This window comes from Pelodiscus sinensis, chromosome 9 (assembly GCF_049634645.1).
Source record: "Pelodiscus sinensis isolate JC-2024 chromosome 9, ASM4963464v1, whole genome shotgun sequence".
Taxonomy (NCBI): Eukaryota; Metazoa; Chordata; order Testudines; family Trionychidae; genus Pelodiscus; species Pelodiscus sinensis.
In genome coordinates, this window is record NC_134719.1 from 63,984,038 (window position 1) to 63,997,815 (window position 13,778).

At 49.3% G+C, this 13,778-nt stretch overlaps 1 protein-coding gene across 16 annotated transcripts in view; it reads left to right on the forward strand.

Moving 5' to 3' along the window:
* The first annotated feature begins 919 nt into the window (after positions 1 to 919).
* Positions 920 to 13,778, forward strand: part of PRRC2C (proline rich coiled-coil 2C) — an 85,965-nt gene continuing 73,106 nt past the window's right edge. For all 16 annotated transcript variants that reach the window (XM_075937009.1, XM_075937012.1, XM_075937015.1 and 13 more), the window contains exon 1: positions 920 to 1,054. The gene's annotated coding sequence lies outside the window, so the exon portion shown is untranslated. The remainder of the gene's footprint in view (positions 1,055 to 13,778) is intronic.

A 13,778-nucleotide genomic window follows, 5' to 3' on the forward strand; every position in this document is an offset into this window, starting at 1 on the left:
CTCGAGTCAACAACTCTGCCTCTCGGATCCTAGAACTCAGGCTTTAGCCCGAGCCTGAATGTCTGCACTGCAGTTAAAGAGCCCCTTAGCCCTAGCCTCATGAACCTGAGTCCACTGGCACGGGTAAGCCGTTGGTTTTCAATGGCAGAGGGCTTCGTTGCCAGCTCTCGTCCTTGCAGAGAAAAGCTTGGCAATGTCCTGAAGTGCATCTGACACACTCACAACACGGAAGGGAGGGGAGGGCCCACTGATGGTTTAAATTCTCACAGGGTGCGTCGAGACTGGCAAGATTTCGCGCAAAAGCCTGTCTATACTGGCCGCAAGAATTTGCGCAAGATTTTGTAGTGTACCAAATCAGTGCTTCTTGCTCAAATACTTTGATGGTCCCACTCAGGCTTAGCCCTCTTGCGCAAGAGGGCCAGTGTAGACAGGCAAGTTAATATCTTGCGCAAGAGAGCGTCTGTGCTGGCACGGATGCTTTTGCGCAAAAGATGCCTTATGCACAAAAGCATCCGTGCCAGTGTAAACGCTCTCTTGCGCAAATACTTTGAAGGGGAAAACTTTTCCGTTAAAAGTATTTGCGCGAAATCATGCCAGGCTAGAGGCAGCCACGATGGTTAAGGCACTCTCCTGATTTCCAGATCCTGGCTGGTGGCAGGCTGGCCTTACCCTGCCAAGGGGTGCTAGCCCAATCCAACACCCCCCCCCCCCCCCCGGGGCAGATTTATTACCCCCCGGCAGGGGCCAGAGGAGCCAGCAAGGCCAGGGCCCCAAAGCAGAGGCACAGCTGATCCTGCTCCCTCCGCCTCCCTGGCAGGCAGTTCCCGCAGGCTCCTGCAGGTGGCGCGCTCGCCTCGGCGGAGGGGAAGGAACCCGCCCGGCCTCACGCGGCCGGCGCTGCGTGGGCGCTGCGCGGTGACGTCAGACGCCGTTGGCGCCGGCTTGGCCGCCCGCCATCTTGGCCCCTGTGTGGAGGCGGTTCGCGCGGCGGCAGCAGCGGCCTCCCCGAGTCTCGCAGCCGGGCCCAGGCCGCAGCGCCGGCCCCGCAGCCCAGGTGAGGCGCCGCGGTGCGGGGCTGGGGGACGCGCGGCCCCGCCCGGGGGGTGCGACGCGGCCCGGCCCCGCCGCCCCTTCCCCCCGCGCCGGGCGGGGCCGGGGCCCGGAGCCGGTGGGAGCGGCGCTCGCGCGGCCTGCGCCGCATGGCCCGGGGCGGGGGGCGGCTCGGCCAGGGCCCCGCTTCCGCTCGGCGGGGGGAGGGAGCCGGCCCTGCCCGCCGCCTGTGGGGCTGAGCGCGCTCCCGGGGGCGGCCTCCTGCCCCACAGCGCCGCGCCGGGGGCAGTTGGGGGGGCAGAAGGGATCCTCCCCCAGCCCCACAGCGCCGCGCCGGGGGCAGTTTGGGGGGGGGCAGAAGGGATCCTCCCCCAGCCCCACAGCGCCGCGCCGGGGGCAGTTTGGGGGGGGGCAGAAGGGATCCTCCCACAGCGCCGCGCCGGGGGCAGTTGGGGGGGCAGAAGGGATCCTCCCCCCAGCCCCACAGCGCCGCGCCGGGGGCAGTTGGGGGGGCAGAAGGGATCCTCCCCCCAGCCCCACAGCGCCGCGCCGGGGGCAGTTGGGGGGGCAGAAGGGATCCTCCCCCCAGCCCCACAGCGCCGCGCCGGGGGCAGTTGGGGGGGCAGAAGGGAACCTTCCCCAGCCCCATAGCGCTGCTCCCCGGGTGCCGCGCAGCGGGGCCCTTTTTTTCCTTCCCCGTCTCGAGGCCGGCTTGGGTTGCGCCTGGATTTTCCTCCTCGCTCGGTGCCTCCCTGTCCAGAGGGATCGATTGGTTCCTGCTCCGTGCGGGCGCTGCCGCAGCATCTCCCCCTCGCCCCCAGCGGCGTGAATAGCCACGGGGGCGGGAGGCGCTTGGAGCAGGAGTGTTGCCTGGTGAAACGGGGCTCTTGGCTGCCGGGGGCATCAGATGGTCTTTCCTGCTCAATGCAGGTCAATTTCACGATCTCTCTCTTCTCACCCTAAAATATTTCAAGCTTCTCATCTTTTGCTAGCAGATGTGGAAAGGCATGGGCTATGCAGTTGATGTTAGCTTGTAGATGTATTTTTTATTTCAATTTTATGTTCGTATTGCAGGATACTCTCCTATTGTTTCCAAAAGTCCTGTGTCCAATAATGTCTAGGTTACGAGAAACTAACGTTTCTGTGCTTGTCATTAAAGCTGCAAGTCTTTCATGGAAGTGACAGATTCTGGGATCTCTGGTTTTTGTAGTGGCCAGTCCAGCTGACTTCAGGGCTACCTGGCAGTTGGACAGCATCCTAGGAGCAGCAGGGTTGGGAGCAGCAGCAGGGCTTATGGATGCTGCCTCCAGGAGGAGCAGGGGCCACAGATACATGCTTTCCCTTCCTTCCCCTTCCCCCCCTGCTTAATTAAGGGTGTTTTAAGTAAAAGTCATAGGCTGTGATTTTGTGTATTGCCTTGTTATTTACTTGTAACTCTTGAGATAAGAAAAACGTGAGCAGACATTGCAGGATTATTACATTGAGTTTCAGAACCAAGCTCACTAAAATCTTCTTTATGCCGCTGTTAACATCAGTAGGAGTGCTAGCTAGCGTGGCTGTGATTTAAGGAGGATGCTGGCATTTTAATATGGTGTTGTCTAGACCCGATGCTTGTCTACATTAAGCATTTGGGGAGCCACCACTGCAGGAAGCAATGGTTGGAAATTTTGGAGGCAAAGATTAATTGTAGACACAGCTCAACAGGTTTCCAAGGAAGCACAGCAGCTCTTTGCTGACTAATCAAGAGGAAGCATCTCTGTCTGTAGTCAGAAGCGCTGTCCTCTATTCATACTATTCCTGTGAGTGTTTCTCATTATTCCATTGCCTCCACCCAGCCTGTCCCAGAGGAGTCCAGACTTGAGTTTTTAAAAGTAACATACAAAGGGAAATCTAGATTTCTGAAGAAAGAGCAGAATGTATGCAAAAGGCCAAATGGGAACTTTTGGGTGGTAAGATGGGTTTTCTTTGTGTTTTTTGTATTGTTTGTGTGTTTGAAGATCTGTCCGATAATTATCTAACAATCTTTTGTTCTCAAATGTGTAATGGGAGTTTCACCCCTTAATTCAAAGGCTGTTCTTCCTCCCCAAGTGTTGTTTCAGCAATTGCGTCAAATAGATGATGACAGATGTTGATTACAAAGTTTTGACCAGTTAAACCAAAAAGTCCATTCTCCTCTCAGCAGTTTAGTATTCAGTCTCTTGTCTAGTGTGACATAATTTCACTTTTTCTTCAGTCTTCTATAGAGTTTCTGGTTAGGCAAGATGTGAACTTCTCATGGATTTTTTTTAAAATAAAACTTCCAGTCTACTTGATACATGGTAGAGAAGCACAAAAATAATATTATTGCCCTGGCAGGTCACCTTTAATGTGTGTGCTGTTAGAAGTTTGCCTGTTCAGTCTTTCTTCTTCTATTACAAAATTCACAGTAAAATGTGTCGTTTATCAAGCTTAATGTATGGGCATTATGGTACATTTGTCATTCAGTGTTGTTTTTAAGAAATTTGAACATTTTCAGCCCTTAGGACAGGGGAGGGGAACCTAAGGCCTGGGGACTGGATGTGGCCCCCAGGACTCGGGGCTCCCTCTTCCCCCCCACCCCCAGCATTGAGGGGCCTCTGCTGGTGTTCCAGCTCCTACACTGTCCTACTGTGGAGCTGGAGTGCACACAATCTACTAGCCTGGGCCCCCTTAGGCTCTGGTGTGGAAAGGGAATGTGGGGAGGGTCTTTCTCCTCAGTCAGGGGCCATGTCAGTGGGGGGGGTTAGTTTTTCTTTTTTGCTTCTCACTTGTGTGCAGCCCCTGACTGATTTTTCCCTGGGTCAGTGGCCTCTGATCCAAAAAAAGGTCCCCTGCCCCCGCCTTAGGACTTAGTGTGCCTTTGACAAAAGGATGGCTTGTGCCCTGGAGTGCAGCACGTTCTCTGATGAGATCAGTTAATGATAAATATTAAATGATGACACTAACCTGTTAAGAGGGTATATTTATAATGGATTTCATTGGAATTAAAATTGGAGTCTGCGTGGTCTAATATCTAGAGATGAAGAGTGGGATTTATTAGCTGTGTTCTGCTCTGACTGATATGCTGTGGTTTTGAGTTTACCAATCACTACATTGCCTAATTTTCTTAATTACAAAAGTGATAATCTCCACTTTACAAAAGTCCTTGAGTTTGACAGGTAAAATGTGATATGTGCACACCATTGTTCACAAGCCCTGCTTTGAAGTCTCTCTTGATGCTGCAGTAGTATACATTCTCTTTTCAATTCAATGGTTTAAATAAGCAGAAAACAGTTTTAGAAGAAAAATTCTTCAGGTATAGTTGCAGAGGTTACAACTGAGTTGAAATATTACTGGAGTACTTCTGGTAATGTGGTTTTATAAAATGCATCTTCAGCGTGTGAGCAAATCGGAGCAGAGTGTTCTAAAATGCACCTGCAATCATTTTACTTCTTAGAACAGCTTGTCTAGAGGGTTGCTATGTCTGGGTTTTTGTTTGTCCGCAGAAAGTATGTTAGTGGGGGCATTGGGCATACTGTGGAGTATTACACTGGACTTGAGTTGTGAATTCTTCACCCCAAATACCTCTATTGCCAGGACTTGACAAACCCCGGCGAAAGCTACTCGCCAGACCAGCATTGCGCATGTGCAGCGGTTTTTCAAGCCCTGTCTATTGCATATTAAATGGGGAATGACATGCTCAAATTGATAGACAAGGCCGGTGATTTCAGTGGCTTTTGTATGGGCAGGTAATAGTCCTGGTGTGATAGACAAGGAGGCACTAAGTTTAGTTCCCTGCTCTGTGTGACCTTGAGCAAGCCACTTACTAGTCTCTGTCAGTTGCATTTGTAAAAATGGGAGTAATTTCCCTACTCACAGAGGTGTTGAGGATAAATACATTAAACATTGTGAAGCACTTTTATGTGAGGACCTGGACACAAGATTTGGGGCAAGTCCTAAAGTCAGCATATATAGTAAACTTCCGATAATCCGGCACCTTTAGGACCCAGGGGGTGCCGGATTATCAAATATGCCAGACTATAGAAAGGGGGGCTACGAGGGATCTGGGGTGGGGCAGGATGTGCCCCTCGGCGCTGCGGGACCAACCTGGAAGCACCCCAGCTGCTCTGCCCCAGACTTCCCCAAGTAGGCCGCTGGTCAGTTTCAGCAGTGGCTGAATCGGGGAAGCCGGGGGCAGAGCAGCTCCAATTGTCCGGCTGCCCGGAGCACTTCTGGGTTCCAGATGGTGCCGGACCATCAGGAGTGCCGGACCACTGGAGTTTTACTGTATTAGTTGTGGCTACACATCAACCTTTCACACTACCTTCTCTTCTGTCAGTGGTGCACATCCGACTGAAGAGCTACGTTCCCTCTAAGCCTGTGGTCACCAACCCGTCGATCGTGAGGCGTTCGGGCATTCCCACCCCCAAGAAGCCCGACTACCTACCTCTAGTGTAGTGCTGGCTTCCTGTGGGGTGGACAGAAGTCCTGTCTGAAGCCCGCGTCACTTCTGGGGGTTCTGGAAGTGCGCGTGCTGCTCCCCTCCCACGACTCTGTTGCTGGGGGAAGGGGCATCGGCCCTGGAGGAGGAGTGCAGCGGTTTCCCTGTGCAGCAGGAGCGGGGGTCGGCCCCAGGGTTTGGCCTGGGGCAGGCACCCGCAAGGGTTTGGCCGCGCCGCAGGAGAGTGGGTTGGGCCGCGCCGCAGGAGCGCACGGGGTTTAGGCGGGGGGGGCGCCCGTGGAGGGTTGGCCACGCTATGGGAGACGGGGTTTGGCCTTGGGGCAGGCACCCGTGGGGGTTTGGCCCGGGGGGGGGGGGGCGGTTTGGCTGTGCCGTGGGGGGGTGGAGTTGGCCCCAGGGCAGGTGCCAATGGGACTTTGGCTGCACTGCGGGAGGCATGTGCCAACTTCCCTCGGGGTCGTGGGGGGGAGAATCCTGGGAGGAGGTGATAGTAGAGGACTCTCCGCCCCCACTCCCTCCTCTCCCCATCCCTCTGTTCCCTCTCCCCACTCCCCAGCCTCAGAAACCCGTCCCCTCTCCCACCCCGTCCCCTCTCCCATCCCCAGCCGCAGAAACCTGTCTCCACTGGCACCCTGTTCAAACAGGTTTCCTGCCCTTCTCAGAAATAAATACAATGCAGAAACTTTTTGTGTTTGACATAGTATTTTATTTGAAAATGAAGTCTGGCCAACAAACCCCCAATTGGGGCCAAGCCCCCATCTGGCCACAGCATCATGACACTCCTGCACTCCCCTTTTCCCCAGACCCTAGATCTCAGTCTATCATACACTGGAACCCCCTGCCCTGAATCCCTCACATACCCCAACCCAAATTCCTGAACCCTCACATCCGGAAGTCTGTGGCTTACTTAGTACCCTAACCCTACATCTGACCCCAACACTGCCCGGCCTGGAACTCCCTCCCCAAGCCAGCGTTCCTTTATCCACTTCCTCCTGCATTCAGATTTCCTCCCAGAGCTTGTAACTCTCACCCCTTCCCGCACCCAAATCCCTCATTCCCACCCCGGAGCCTACACATCCTGTCTCAACCCAGCGAGGGTACATCTAGATTGCAGGAGTTTTTGAGGATTCCGGAGATACCCCAGAAAAACTCTTCTGCATCCAGGGATGCATTTGCTCTTCCACTTCTTTTAGTGGAAGAGCAAGCATGATCTTTCGGTCATCCCTATATTCCTCTTTCCACAAGGAATAAGGGGGCTTCCAAAAGAAGGGGTTTTTCTGACATTTGGTCAAGTCTCGACAGGCCAAATGTTGGAAAAATTTCTTCCTACAGAAGAATTGGGGGGGAAAAGCAGCACTGGAAGGGTTGGGGATAGCAAGTGATGGAGAGGAGGAGAACAGAGAGGGCGGGGCTTCACGGAAGGGGTGGGGCAGTAGATCTTGACTTGTTCTGACATTTAAAAAGTGACCTTGGGTGTAAAAGGGTTGGAGACTACTGTCCTAAGCTATGTGCAGCTGTGCAGCTTCCTATTGAGTCCTGTGCAAGGGCTCAGGGCTACAGCAGGAAGAGATGCCTCTCCCCAAGTCCCGAAGCTGCCAAAGGCTGGGAGAGGTGCTCCTCCTTGCTGGCCTCCACATGGAGCTACAGCGACCAGGGCGGTTCTGTGCTGGGGCCAGTGGGAAAGCTGCCAGCAGGTCCGGCTCCTAGGCGAGGGCCACAAGGTACTGTCTCTGCACTCCCATTGACCAATGGGAGCTGGGGGTGGTGCTTGTGGATGATGGCAGGTCACATAGCCTCCAGGTGCCCCCCCCTTCCTTCAGGTGCTAGCAGGTAGGCCCCAGGCAGAACCATGAAACTGACAAGAATGACAGCCGCCAGCCAATGTAAAGAACACTGTGTCTACATAAATTACTGTGTTGCCCTAACTACACAGACATAAGCGTATGCCTCTCAGGAAGGTGAAGTTGTTACAACATTGTAGTAGAGAACTTACGTAGGCGTGGCAAGACTATAGTGCAGACAGTGACATAATCTGCCTTATGTAAATTTAACTCTGTTGTGTAGACCAAGTTTGTGATACGAAGAAGAAGAAAAAATAAAAAGATGATGGCAATATTGAGGGAGAAGAAGCCCAGACGTCACACTAGGCATGAGGCTATGGAATTATGGATTGAGAGAATTCTTGCTCCCTTCTAGCAGCAACCTGGAGAAAAAGGAGAGGAACTTAAAATCTCAGGCACCCTGAATCCAGAAGTTTCTTTAAATGGAGTCTTCAAGCTAGGGATGTAAGCAAGTAGTCCACTACCTGATAAGCAAAAGCCTAGATAGGGTTAGCAAGGAGCTGGGCCCCCTGTGGATAAGGGCTGCTGATGTAAGGCAGCCTCTGTTGACAGTGGACAGGGCTGGCTGCCGTAAACGGGCTGCTGGACTCAGCCTAAGCCGGGACCGAGAAGTCCCGGCTTGCGCTGGCTCGGGATGCCGCACCTCTGCATTTTAAATGTAGTAAGAGCCTGCCGGCTCCGCTTGGTCCCGGCTCAAGCTGGCTCCTGGAATTACCCCACTGCGTCTCTATAGTAGTCCTTATCGACTAGTCGTGTAGTCAATACAAAACGTATCAACTACACAATTAGTTAGATAATCGCAATTTAACTTCTTTACTTCCGGCAGGGTACAAGAGAAAGTACCCTGATAAAACCATCCCAATTTCCATCAGCTAAGGTGTGATGGATGTTGGACTTGACATAGCATTGCCATGTTGCTTGCTTGTTTGTATTGATCTAAAGCTTTTGTGGGTTTAGTCCAATCTGTTTGTCCTGTATGTTTTCAAACCTTACTCTGACATCATTTCTCATGTATTAGATATGCAACAGACAGAAACAGGTCCAAAAAACCACAGCTGAAAGATAAGAAAAAAGATTAACATTGGATAGGTTTGTAAAACTGAGAAAAAAAAATCTAAAGTGACAGGGGCACAAGAGTTCAAAAACAAACATGGAGCAGAAGATGGAGATGGGAATTGTAATACTGTACAGTTACTTTATTACTTGACTTTATTAAGTTAATTGTACTAAAATGTGGAGAAGGTGGTTTCAATATCTACAGTGTGCAAAACAACAAATAGTCTACTATTTTTATTAATCAGGGTCGGCAACCTTTCAGAAGCGGCATGCCAAGATTTAACTTACTCACTTCTATTTACAGATCTGTGTGCTGGCGGAGGGGAGGGGAGGGGAAGGGGCAGGTTGGGTGCAGTGACCATATTTTCTGAACCAGCTGCAGTAGGGAGAATGGTTTAATTTAAATTATTAAACCGGTTAAGTGTTTTAACTTTCTCGTGTTTATCAAACTTCATTTTAAATAAAGTAAAATATTAACTTATGTCCAGGGCTCGACAAACCGCGGTAAAAACCACTTGCCAGCCCCTCACTGTGCATGCGTGAACTGCTGGTGAATGGGGCAACTGGCTGAAATCTACTCACCATGGGCGAGTAAATAAGTGGATTTGTCGAGCCCTGCTTATGTCCAACACAAAAGGTTTCAATATTTTCTTTCTTTGATGGGTGGGGGCCACTGACCCACAATAAAATCAGTGGGGGACTACACAAGTGAGGAGCAAAAAAAACTCCTCAAAAAACCCCAACCCTCACTGATGTGGCCTCCAACTGAGACACTTCACTCCTCTGGCACTCCAGCCCCATGGGGCCAGGGGAAAGAACAGGAAGGACTGAGGTTCCCATAGGCCAGATTTATTATTCTGGGTACTGGAGTTAGTGGATTTTATGGACCCCCTTAGTCTCTGCGGTGGGGACAAAAATGAAGGGTTCAGTGGGTGGGGCAGGGCTGTCAGTGTGTGGTATAGGGATGGGCTGCAGGATCGGAGTCGAGATGGGATGCAGAAGCAGGCTATGAGTAGGGTGTCTGGCCAGGGGGAGGGGGCAGGAGTGAGGGAGGCTGCAGTAGCAGGCTGGGGTAGAGTGTCAGAGTAAGCTGGGAGTGCGGCGTTTTGGTAGGGGAAGGGGAGTGACTGAGGGGTTTGGGCTGTGGGGGTCTGGGCATGAAGGGTGATGCTTACCTGGCTTCATGCCCTCTTGCAGCAGGGAAAGTCTCCCAGCAGCCCCAATAGGGGCTGAGGCAGCAGCTCCAAGGCATGGAAATCCAGGAGGTAGGGATGCAAGCGACTAGTTGCTTTTCCCCCTTGCTGTCTCTATCACGAGGAGGGAAGGGGCTGGGTGTACTGGAGGGAGCTGGTTTTAAAGCTGGTTCCCTCCAGCTCTGTGGGAGAGGGCAGAGGCGCACAGCAGAAGCCAACTTTGAAATGGGGCTGGGACTCTTGTACATTTCAAAGTTGGCATGGAGCCTGGGGCGAATGGAGTGTCTCCCACTGACCACAGGCTCCATACGAGTGCTTCCACTTTGAAATGTTCAACAGTCCTGTACATTTCAGAGTCGGAATGCGGACGTTCTTATCGACTAATCGAATAGTCAAGGGAAATCCTATTGACTATTCGATTAGTTAATCAAAATTTAACATCCCTACCGGGAGCAGCTCCACCCGGTTTTACCTTGAACTTGCCCGGCACCCTTGGCAGCGGCGGCCCCGTACCAACAAGCGGCCTGGAGGAGGAGAAGACAGCATGGCTGGACCGGGGGCCACGCAGTGCACTGTGGTGGGGCAGTGGGTGGCGAAGTGGTAGTAAACCGTGCGCCACTGGAAGCCAGCCCAGCTGCCTGTCGGCAAAGCTCCTATGGAGCCGCCTATGCTCTCTCTGGGATGTAGGGGAGCGGAGGTTGCTGCATTGTGCAAGAAGCAATGGCAGTTAAAATTGGGACAGTTCCGTATGGATCTGGCAGGGAGGCTCATATGTCAGTGAAAATTGGCTTGCATGCCACAAGTTGCCAACCCCTGTTGTTAAGAATACCTCAGACACTGCATAACGTCAATTCTTTAGCATTTTTTGTGAACTGTTATGGATTGTGCCAAGGCATGTTGAGTAAGATTTTCCATAATTTATACTCCTTAAATTTAATCTAGTGCCTTCTAGATAGAGCCCTGCAAATCCACGGATATCCGTATCTGCTGATACGGTGGCAGATATTCACTGCTCATTTTTGCCGATATAAATACGGATACAAATTTTGTATCTAGAATCCTGTCAATTTACAAATCTCTGTTTTATATCCATGGACATCTGCATCCATGGATGTGGATATAGATATCCGTGGCTGCTGATTCAAACTTCGTATCTGTGCAGGGCTTTACTTTGTTTATGGCAAAAAAATATAGGTCAGAAGCAAACACTATACCTTTGTGGCCAAGGTAAGTGTAAAACAAGTCTTAAAAGATACTTGGGAAAAACTGATTTGTCATTTTTTGATATTTTATGCTTGAAAAAGATCTGAGAAGAATTTTGTATATGTTTTCCTGATTGTGTTTTTACATTAGAAATTTAGGTCTCCTGTAGGCTGGCTAGAGAACTGATAAGTCATAACATCACAAGTCAAAAAATGTGAAAGTTGGATAATTAAGGAGAGGAAGGATTTTTACTTGGACTATTCAACTTGGACTACTACAGGTTGAACCTCTCTAGCCTGGCAGCCTCACGCCCTGGCCAGTGCTGAACAAGAGAATTTGCCGGACCATGGAGAAGTCAATATTGTCTAGCAGAATTACAACTCTTCCACTGCTTACTGGGCTCTTAGAAGACATTTAGGGATAAATAAACACTAAATAACAGCACAGAACACAGAGCCAGAGCTGATGGCTGTAAACAAGCTTCATGGGATTGTGGGAAATTTGGCCACACCTATGGTAAGTGGACATCTGATTAACTAAAATCATACCAGACCATGGATGTCACCAGGCCAGAGTGTGCTGGACTAGAGAGGTTCAAACTGTCTGTATTATTAAACTTCTTATTCAACTTAAAATATTAATGGAGCCTTTAATACGAGGAAGGGTTTATTAAAGATTCAAACCTTTCATTAAGATGTAAGATGGAGGTAGACATCCTCTAGTATATAAGGATGGCTATACTAGGTCAGAATAAAGGTACCTCTAGACCAGGATCCTGTCTTCCAACAGCAGCCAGTGCCCAATGCTTCAGAAGGAGAACCCTGAGTAGCTCCCACAGTAAAACCAGGTAAAACTAAATTTGAGGTCCCTGACTCTTTTTTCCTTTCTTGCTTAGAAAAATTAACTTTTAAAAAAGGAAGCAAACCTTTTCAGGCCTTCCTCATGCGTCATGAAGTAACAAAAAAGGCACAAGCCCAGTTATAAAAAAAATCCCTGGTAATTATGTGACTTAATACTTTTCCTTTTGTCTGTATTTTTTAACTAAAAGCACAAATGTCTAGAAATGATCAGGTTTAAAATATATTTACAAAACTGATAGCTTAAGCTTTCATAGGTGCATATATTTGGAGTATTTTTCTCATACTGCCTTAGTTGAAGTGAAATATTTGTATCAGAATTTACAATGTAAAATACAAATCACTACTGATATTAAATCAGTTTCATTTGATAAATTAAACATCAGTTTTTCAGAAGACTTCTCTCAAATTCCCCATCCCCAGTTGTTTGACTTCCCACTGCTTCACAAATAAAATTCAAACCCATATAAGTCTATTGAGAAGGTAAAAAAAAAGGGGGGGGGCTTAAGGGTTCCAAATAAAGATTTTAGTCCCTTACAGTATTTACTTCCTTCCAGATTAATGTTCTCTGACAACTCTTATCTCTAAATGGAGAGATTGAATGCCCAGGTTCTACCTAAAATCTACCCATTAGTAAAGACAAGCTCTACCTTTTCTGTGTCTGGAGGCAGGTATCCTTTAAATGCTATTTAAAACCTGGAAAGGGGAGTTGTGCTGGGAGAAGCCAACAGCTAAATGAGAGTTAAAGTGGTTTGAGAAGGCTGGAGCAGAGAGGATACTGGGGAAAATCTTGTCCTCTCAAGTGTGGTCTTTCTGTGAGGTGGAGTTTTGGATTAAGTGATACTAGCAAATGAAACAGGAGGCTAGCTAGGATAGCTCTCCTGGGCTGAACTCTTCCAAGTAGGAAAACTCTTTGGGACTGCTGCTTAATCTTTCTCCTGCCTCCTCGTCTACTATGAACTCCACTTTGTTTCATTTTGGGAGCTACAGGATGCTTAATTTGGCAGTGGGAGCCTAGAGGCAGTCACATGATAATGGCAAAATAGCTCTTTGTGAAAGATCAAGTGTTTGCATAGTGATAAACTGCCCACCAACTCAAAAAGCTTTATTTCAGAGCTAGCAAAGGTGCTGGAAACGCTTGAGGGATAGCATCTGCAACACTAGAGGGAGAATAGAAAAAACGGAGGCAGCCAACTTTGGTGACAAGCCGAGAAACAGTTGTTGATTATCTCAGCTTGTTCACTGTCATGAAAAACACATCATGGAGACAAGTTTTTATAGATGTACCTTTATTAAAAGGTTCTGATGTTTACCTTTCTCATCTCCTTTTCTGAATAGTTAATACTTTTAGCCAATATGATTTGGTAAGAACAATAAATGTATATGCGGAACTAGAGGAACACTTAGCACTCTAAAATACTCAATCCATTTTTAAAGTCGACTTTAACAAAGCTAAAAGACATCGATAGCAATGGGCAGGGCTCGACAAATAATACAAGTAGATTGCAACCCGGAAGAGCCGGGTTTGGGTGATCTGCGCATGCACAGAACGCCGAACAGCGCGGCTGGTGAGCGGGGCTTGCCGCGGTTCGGCGAGCCCTGGCAACGGATATTGTGGAAACACAACTTTTGTGTTGGGAAGCTTAGACTTATGTACATGCGCACAGTTGTGAGTATTTTTGAAACTGGTCAGAGGCATAGTGAGATTTGCTCATCTCTTGCCTCTTTACATGCATTTTATCATCCCCCGACCAATTCTTGAACTCCTTGTTCTCTCGTCTCATGCTAGTGTGAGGTTTTGTAGGTACAGTGGAATGGAAGAGGGGGTTTTTGGTGATAAAGGGAGTTGGATTTTGTTTTGTTTTGTGGAATCTTTTGGAAGATTCTGGAAGTAGTAGGTTTCCACTACATGCATCTGACGAAGTGCGTCTTTGCCCACAAAAGCTTATGCTCCAGCACTTCGGTTAGTCTATAAGGTGCCACAGGACTCCTCGCCGCTTTTGCAGATTCAGACTAACATGGCTACCCCTCTGATACTTGGAAGTGTGTGTGGTTTTTTGCAGTTTAACAAGCTCTAAGCTGCCATCACTACCACACTTGAAACTCAAGAGGTCTTAAT